This window comes from Palaemon carinicauda, chromosome 1 (genome assembly GCF_036898095.1).
Source record: "Palaemon carinicauda isolate YSFRI2023 chromosome 1, ASM3689809v2, whole genome shotgun sequence".
Taxonomy (NCBI): Eukaryota; Metazoa; Arthropoda; class Malacostraca; order Decapoda; family Palaemonidae; genus Palaemon; species Palaemon carinicauda.
This window is the reverse complement of record NC_090725.1, coordinates 290,182,815-290,191,679: the sequence shown is the minus strand read 5'-3', so window position 1 is coordinate 290,191,679 and position 8,865 is coordinate 290,182,815.

The window sequence follows — 8,865 nt, the reverse complement described above, 5'->3', positions numbered from 1 at the left end:
CAACAGCTACCAAGCCCCTTGAACAGCTTCATCACTCAGTGATTACCAACGATCGACTCAAACTCGAATTAACGAAACCTATTTAGTTTTTATATTTATTCTGAGAAGCCAGCATCTGGTTTGCTCATTGTAAATTATGTAAATAAAAATAATGAACTACTTGAGAACAGCCTTTTCACCTTTTTAAATTTATCAAAATGAATCTTTAAATTATTTATATTTATGAATAAGATAATAAGCAGCTCAATAAGATCTAACCGACTGTAAATCTTAATATCAAAGGTTACAGAGATTATAAAAAAATTATTGAAAATCAGCAAGCCACGACATTAAAAACACAAATAAGGAACCCAATGGTTGAAAATTTATTTAAATAAATCTTTATACTATTTCTATTTATCAATAAAAAGCTCAATAAGATCTAATAGACTGTAAATCTTAATAACAAAGGTTACAGAGATTATAAAAAAATGTGTTTAAAATCAGAAAACCAGATTAAAAATAAAAATAAGGAACCCTATGGTACAGCAATCACGCATTGTATAATGGTCAATAGCACACATCACCACAGGCTTCGAATATTACGATGTTACAATGAGATTAGTGAAAGAAAGATCATACAAAACCAATATAAAAAATATTCATTGTAAAGTTGATTCGATTGGAAATATACAAAGCGGAGAGCGACCATGATAAAAAAATAGTCATAATGAAAGTCTATTCATTCAGAATAAGGTCGGTTCAAACCAAGGATCTTCAAATTGAAGAATGCGTAAACGTTCATTCATCTTTTATAGAAATTCAAGAGTAAAAGAATGAATATCTTTGTTACCTAGAATATGCTTTCAAAGAGGCAATTTAATTTGATTAAAAAATTTTGACGTAAACTAAAATGACAATAATTTAATTCTAATTCAATATAAATATTTCAAAATTTATTCAAACGAATTTCCTCATAAAAATTCCCCTATGCTTCAGTTCAACTCAAATGTTGCATTGCCTAAATTTAATCACCATTTATATATCTCGGTCTCCTTATTTCAATTTCACCAAAGTCCAAGGCTATTTCGGTGACATAATGATGAGTTTAACGACAAATACAGTGAATATTACATATAAAAGAAAATTAATCAAGATATCAGACCTCCGCCAATGAAAATTGTCATTTTACTCAAGTCTACGGACCTAGCTTTCCCATTTCCATATATTGACCGTGAATGATTCTACTGTAGGCCTATAATAATTACAATAATAACCAGAAACCTTGATCCGGATTACTTCCAAAATTTAATGGGTTCTTCCGGAGCATAATCCCTATCCATTGTTACAATTTAGTGAAAATCCCGCAAAAAATTTCATTGTAATCCTACTCACAGACAAACAGATATATGGACAAATAAAAGCAGATCATTTTATAACCTTCTTGGCGGAGGTAATAATGGATGCATTATACTTGAAAAAAAATTATACATTATGGCCTTGATTGGCGAAAAACAATACGAAACAATTTTCTTTTTTATACGCATTAATGTAATAGAACAAAGTACGTTTCTTTATAATTAAGAACTTTATGACATAAGTACGACTTCATTTTTAAATCTTGGTTCAATGAAATGAAAAAGTGTAAATTCCTTTTTGGATGAAGATATCTTGAAGGCCTACTATCTACCTTCTTAGAAAAGTACTTTCTAGCACTTAAATTTCATTTAAAGGTTTAAATGCAGCTCATAAATAACAGGGGTAAGGGACAGTGCCATTGCCCTATCAAGCAGGACAATGACCTAGAGACTGACCATATAAACATATGATCAGTGCCCAAGGCCCCTTTCCACCAGAGCTAGAACCAAGAGAGGCCTAGGCAATGGCTGCTAATGACTCAGCAGATAGACCTATAGGCTCCCCAAAACCCCAAATCCTTAGCTCACAAGGATGGTGAGGTTGCAGCGACCAAAGGAACTAACGAGGTTTGAGCGGGACTCGAACCCCAGTCTGGCGTTCACCAGTCGGGGACGCTACCACATCGGCCACCACAACATTCACCTCATTCGCCCCAAATCCAGTCTCTAATACAATGAAATATAAACGAGTATAACACGAATATTCAAAAGCATTTGTTTTCTGCATATGAAAGGTTTATGTATATCCTTCCATCTACATGGAAATTGCTACCCCCGTCGGTATCTAAGCCTAGCAATACAAGACGTGAGTATGGCATGAGCTTGTATCAAGTATTTTGAATATTTTGTGTCATTCGAATATACAATATAATTAAACTTGTTTGATTTTCTTCCGTTGAACTCCTGGTGGTCGTATAGTTTCTATTAAGCTAAAAAGGAACATGGCACACGCTTTATAATAGCAAAAGAAGACTATTAAGATTTAACAAACCTTGTAACTAAGCCTACAAAACTGTCTCAGAATTTATTAAATCTTAGATAAAAAAAAAACTCACCATCGTCATCCAAACTTTGCAGGGTCTACGATGTGGTTCCATTGACTCTGGACAGCGTCTGAAATAAAGAACAACTATTAGTATTTAATAATAAATTTGAAGATTTCGTGTATTTCCAAAAGGAAAGATGAAAATATTTCATTATCACCATCTCCTCCGACGCCTATTGACGCAAAAGGCCTCGGTTAGATTTCGCCAGTCGTCTCTATTTTGAGATTTTAAATTAATACTTCCCCATTCATTATCTCCTACTTCACGCTTCATAGTCTTCAACCATGTGGGCCTGGGTCTTCCAACTTTTCTAGTGCGTTGTGGAGCCCAAGTTTAATTTGACTAAATCTCTCTTGGGGAGTGCGAAGAGCATGCATAAAGCATCTCAATCTACCCCTCACCATGATCTAGTCCACATATGGCACTCGAGTAATTTTTCTTATGGTTTCGTTTCTGATACTGTCCTGCCATTTAACTCCCAATATTCTTCTGAGGGTTTTGTTCTCGAATCCACAAAATCTGTTGAATATTGTTTCATTGTCATGCCACGACTCATGTCAATACAGTAACATCGATCTCACTAAAATAATATATAGCCTGATTTTTATATGTAATTTCAGACGATTTTATTTCCAAATTTTACTAACCTAGCTGTTGTCTGATTTGCTTTTTTTTAATCTTTCATTAAACTCAAATTCTAAAGACCCTGTATTGGAGATCATAGTTCCTAAATATTTAAAAGATTCCACCTCATTAATCCTTTTTCCTTCCAATGATATTTCATCTTCCATTGCATATTCCGTTCTCATCATCTCTGCTTTTCTTATACTTATTTTTCAAACTCGTGATATTTCATGCATTCTGGTAAGCAAGGTTTGTAAGTCCTGTGGTGTTCTGCTAACAAGGACAGCATCATCAGCATACTCTAGGTCAGCTAATTTCCTATTACCAATCCAGTCCAATCTTTCTCCACCATCACCAACTGTTCTATGAATTACAAAATCCATGAGGAGGATAAACAACATAGGTGACAACACATTCCCTTGGAGTACTCCACTGTTTACTGGAAATTCATTAAAATGTATACTGATAGTAGTTTCAATTTACTTTTCAAGAATACAGTTAGATAAGGTATAAATTCCTAAGTCAAGTTTTCCCTCACCTTATTGTTGTGCTTTTGATTATCAACCTCTTGGCAAGAATTGGAATCTATTTATGTGTTGGGATCATATGACCCGGTGCCGAGACCAGGGAGGCCATTCAGTCCCACTTTGCAACAGTTGCATTATCAAGAAAAAAAACTGGACAGGAACTAAATTTAAAGAACAAAAACTGGAATAGTGGTGATGTAAAATACCAAAAGTATAGGCATTTAGAAACCAAAGAAATGAGGCATAGTCTTTAGTCATGCTTGCAGTACACCACAGGATGTGAATTGACAGTAATAAACCCTTAATATGCTTTTTGTGATAAAATCAACGTGCCCTGTCTTCTCTTCTCTTTACTTTGGCACAACTGCATTAATGAGGTACCGGCAGATTGAGTCGCCACTAGGTGGCGCGCGTGTAAAGGGAGACGCTCATGTCTACTTTGTTGTTGAGCTCCGCTTTTACAATCAGCAATTATATTTCTCATCTATTAATAATAAAATTAAATTTCTCATCTATTAATAATAAAATTAAATTCATCGCATCTCTCCTATATAATAAAGATCAATTTTCTGATTATATATCTACATATCATACACATATATATATATAATATAAATATATATATATATATATATATATATATATATATATATATATAAATCATATAATATACCCTGCCTCGCTCAGAGGAGAGGTAATAGTCGTACCCTGGTGAAAGTGGGGTATCTATAAAAATACACTCGAAAACCACACTCACAAATTGCCGAACCAGCAAGTAGTAGTTAAGAAAGGGGGAGGGGTGGGAAGGGTTGAATGTGAGTGTGTATGTGCGTACATATCTATCTAAACCTTTAGACGTCATTTTTGACGGCTCGGGTACACTAGTATTAGAATGAGTAGTATCAGGGTGTACGAACATGATTAGAATTAGCAGTGTCATGACGAATGTTTAGAAGAAAAAAAAATTTCTTTGATAAAAACAATATATATATGTAAAAAATTACGGACTTTTACATATAAAAACTAAGCAAAAGCCAAAATCATTGCCAAAAAATATACCGGTCGGAGCAGTACAGTTTCTTCAACGACATATAAGGAAGCTGTTCTTGAGACATAACAACTCATTAAGACTGCTTTAAAGGGCAACTTCTAAATAATTTATGCAGCCAAAAAGCTGAAGATAAACGAGGGCTCGAGTACAAAATGTCGAAAGCGTATGGAGAGCATGCGCCTGCTTTCAAAGGTCGTTCAAGGTTCTTTGTTTGTGCAGCCTATCCCAGAAGAATTCATGTCATACGCAAACCCTATTTTTGCAGATTCAACCTGATGATGATGATGATGATGATTATTAATTACTATCATTATTATTATTATTATTATTAATTACTGTCATTATTATTATTATTATTATTAATTACTATCATTATTATTATTAATATTACTAGCTAAGCTACAACCCTAGATGGAAAAGCAAGATGCTATAAGCCCAAGGCCTGAAACAGGGAAAAATAGCCCAGTGAGGAAAGGAAATAAGGAAATAAATAAAACAATATGAGAAGTAATGAACAATAAAAATAAAATATTTCAAAGATATTAACTTTATTAAAACAGATATTTCATATATAAACTATTAAAGGACTAATGTAAGCCTGATCAACATAAAAACCTTTGTTGCGAGTTTGAACTTTTGAAGTTCTACTGATTCAACTATATTCAACTACCCGATTAGGAAGATCATTCCACAACTTGGTCACGGCTGGAATAAAACTTTTAGAGTAGTGTGTAGTAGTAATTTATTTCTTCTTTGTTATAAGTCAAGTAGCGAAGCTTTTTAAATCAAATGTAGTCCTTAGTGAGATGAAAACCAAATACATATTTATTTCCTTGTTTCCTTTCCTCACTGGGTTATTTTTTCCTGTTGGTCCCCTTGAGCTTATAGCATCCAGCTTTTACAACTAGGGTTTTAACTTAGCTAATAATAATAATAATAATAATAATGATGATAATGATAACAATAATGATAATAATAATAATAATAATAATAACAGAAATTATTGTCACACAAAAGAAATGATTAGATTTGAGGCCCTTTATCAAATCCTGAGACAATACCCTCTCCTTAGGGCTAAGACAACAACAGAATTTAGTGCAATAGCAATCAGTTTAGAACTCAACCAAAATGTGCGAAGGCACCAGTTAGGTATTAACTGATATAGCGGAGTGAATGTAACTAACTTTATTTCCATAAACAACGAGCTTTTATATCAACAGTTTCAGTGAAAGAAGGTCACATAAATTAAAATAGGTTGATACAAGTACTGTACATACAGGAGTTCACAAGTTATCATTGCGAGGGGGTACCGATATATATATATATATATATATATATATATATATATATATATATATATATATATATATAAAATATATATATAAATATAAATATAAATATATTTATATATATATATATATATATACATATATATATATATATATATATATTTACACATATATACATTTATTCATATGTATATATATATATATATATATATATATATATATATATATATATATATATAACCAGAAATACCGTTACAGTGTAAAAGTGTGTTATATGAATGCGGTACAATAATTAGGATAATTCAGGCAACTTATACCTAAACCCAATGCAATAACCAGATTAACAGAAAATCGTTAAACTCCCCGAGGTCATTATCAGAAACACAGTAATTAACAGAAGCACAGGTAATCAACCAACCAAGTAAATTACAACCAATATCCTATCACATGAAAAAATTATCAGTAATTAAACCCATAGATTCTATCATGATTTGAATGTGACAAATCAATAAAGATCATAGGATACAAATTTTTCGAGTTGATTTCTCGTGAAATAATAGAAATATATATATATATATATATATATATATATATATATATATATATATATATATATATATATATATATATTGTGTGTGTGGGTGTGTGTGTGTATGTATATATCATTTCAAGAATATACACACACATATATATATGTATGTATATATATATATATATATATATATATATATATAGAGAGAGAGAGAGAGAGAGAGAGAGAGAGAGAGAGAGAGAGAGAGAGAGAGAGAGAGAGAGAGAGAGAGATATTTTACTACCATTATTTTAAGAATTTCCATCCCCCTTTAAGTCTGAATGTCATCAATCAAGAGGGATCTTGGCTCAAGCCTATTCACCATCATGTATCAGTTGTGAATTTGGCTTTATGAATTTGAGCTACGTTACCCGGTCCCAAGGTCTATGAGACCATTCAGCCCCCAACTGCAACTGGGGGAACCCAGCAGTTACACTATGAAGTAGAAGAGGTTGGACAACAAGACAGAAGAGAAGAGGCGGAAAGAGATAAAATAGAAGGATATTCAAGCAAGGAGACAAAGCAAAGCTGCAAATACCCTTAAGTAATACTAGGCTACTAAGTATTGTTACAGGCTATTTAATAGTTCTGGCATACGTAATAATTAATCTAATGCACTACTTCAGAAAGTATGGGAATGGAAACATTGGTTGTTTCTTGACAGAGATGTTTATTTTAACAATTCATTATTACTCATCTTGGAACTCCTGGGTATACGAAACACCCCAAGCCTACAGCAAAGACAAGTGGGGGAGGCAACTCTCGGACAGCACCACATAAGGTGCAGTGACCGGCACTAGTACTACCCTCCTCCACTGGGTTATCTCAGTTTCAGGGTCCACTTTTCAGTTCTGGGGATAATTCCTTTTTTATATTTTTTTCGACTCTACGCCTTTATTCGGTCAACAAACGTCTAGTTTGGCATTCAAAGGTGTGACATAGAACATAGGAAACAAACATAAAAGAAAAGATGACATTTGGCCAATGCTGTTCACTAAGTTTTTTTTTTAGTCAACTTCGAAAGGAATAACTACAGTAAAGTCTACGGTAATTACAATTCTTACTTGGCATTGTTAATTCAAAGGTGTACAGCAAATGTATTTAAAATAAACGTGCATGTAATACAGTTAACAAGTTGCAGATTCCATATACATTTTCTTAAATAGCATGAATTAATACATGATTTGTTCAGTAATTACTAACCTTCCCTTCCTAAACGAAATCTAGATTCGCATTACTTGATCCAATAAATTTTCCTTTTTCATTCCATAGCATTGTTATTCTACAGCTAGTTTATGCGACCCGTCAAAACTGACGGCTAAATATCTAGATAGATATGCCCACACACGCACGCAGATTCAACCCTCCCCCTTTCCTAACTACAACACAGCAGTTTTGGCAATTTGTGGGAGATTGTGGTTTCCGAGTATATATTTCGGGGATTCCCCTCAAACCAGGGTATGCCTACTCCCTCTCCCATACCCGTGGGACGGGAAAGACCGGATAGTTATACATCGGTAATGCCGCTGAATGTGGGGTAAGATTATAGTGTATATATACATATACTGTATACAGTGTATATATATATATATATATATATATATATATATATATATATATATATACTGTATATATATATATATATATATATATATATATATAGAGAGAGAGAGAGAGAGAGAGAGAGAGAGAGAGAGACTTTCTCTTTATTATATAGGGTAAATAAAAGAAAATGATCCTTAAGATCATTAGGCCTAACTATCGGTAAAAATGTGTATATTACTCTCTATGTCGTTATTACTATTGCAACTACTATTTCTGTTGTTTAAATATTTATATAATTTTCTTACCACCATCATTAATTAAGTAAATTAGCGTTCAATGTTTGTTACTATTTTCATTTCTATTAATTTTTCCTTTCATTGTCCAACAATTTCCTCTTGACGCCATGAAGTTCAGAATGGATGAAAAAAAATCCCTTCAGAGTAGAAATAGCTTTACTAGCAACACTATACTACTTATGAGCCACCTCTGCATCTTCCCTGTATAATAAAGAGCAATTGCCAAAATTATGACTACTCGGTCTCTCCCGTCCCTCATGTAGGGGGGGGGGGGGAAGTAGCCGTGTTGTAGTTAACAAAAGTGGTGGTGGGAAGGGTTGAATCTGTGTGCGCGTATCTAACTAAATATTTAGCCGTCATTTTTGACAGGTCACGTACACTAGTCTACAGTATAATACACTTCAATGATACTCCTGAGTAGCAAAATTACGTTACAAAAATACAACTCTCCTCCTCCACGCATTGGCGATTATACATCTATAGAAAACATAAAAATCTTGACCATAGCATCATAAATGT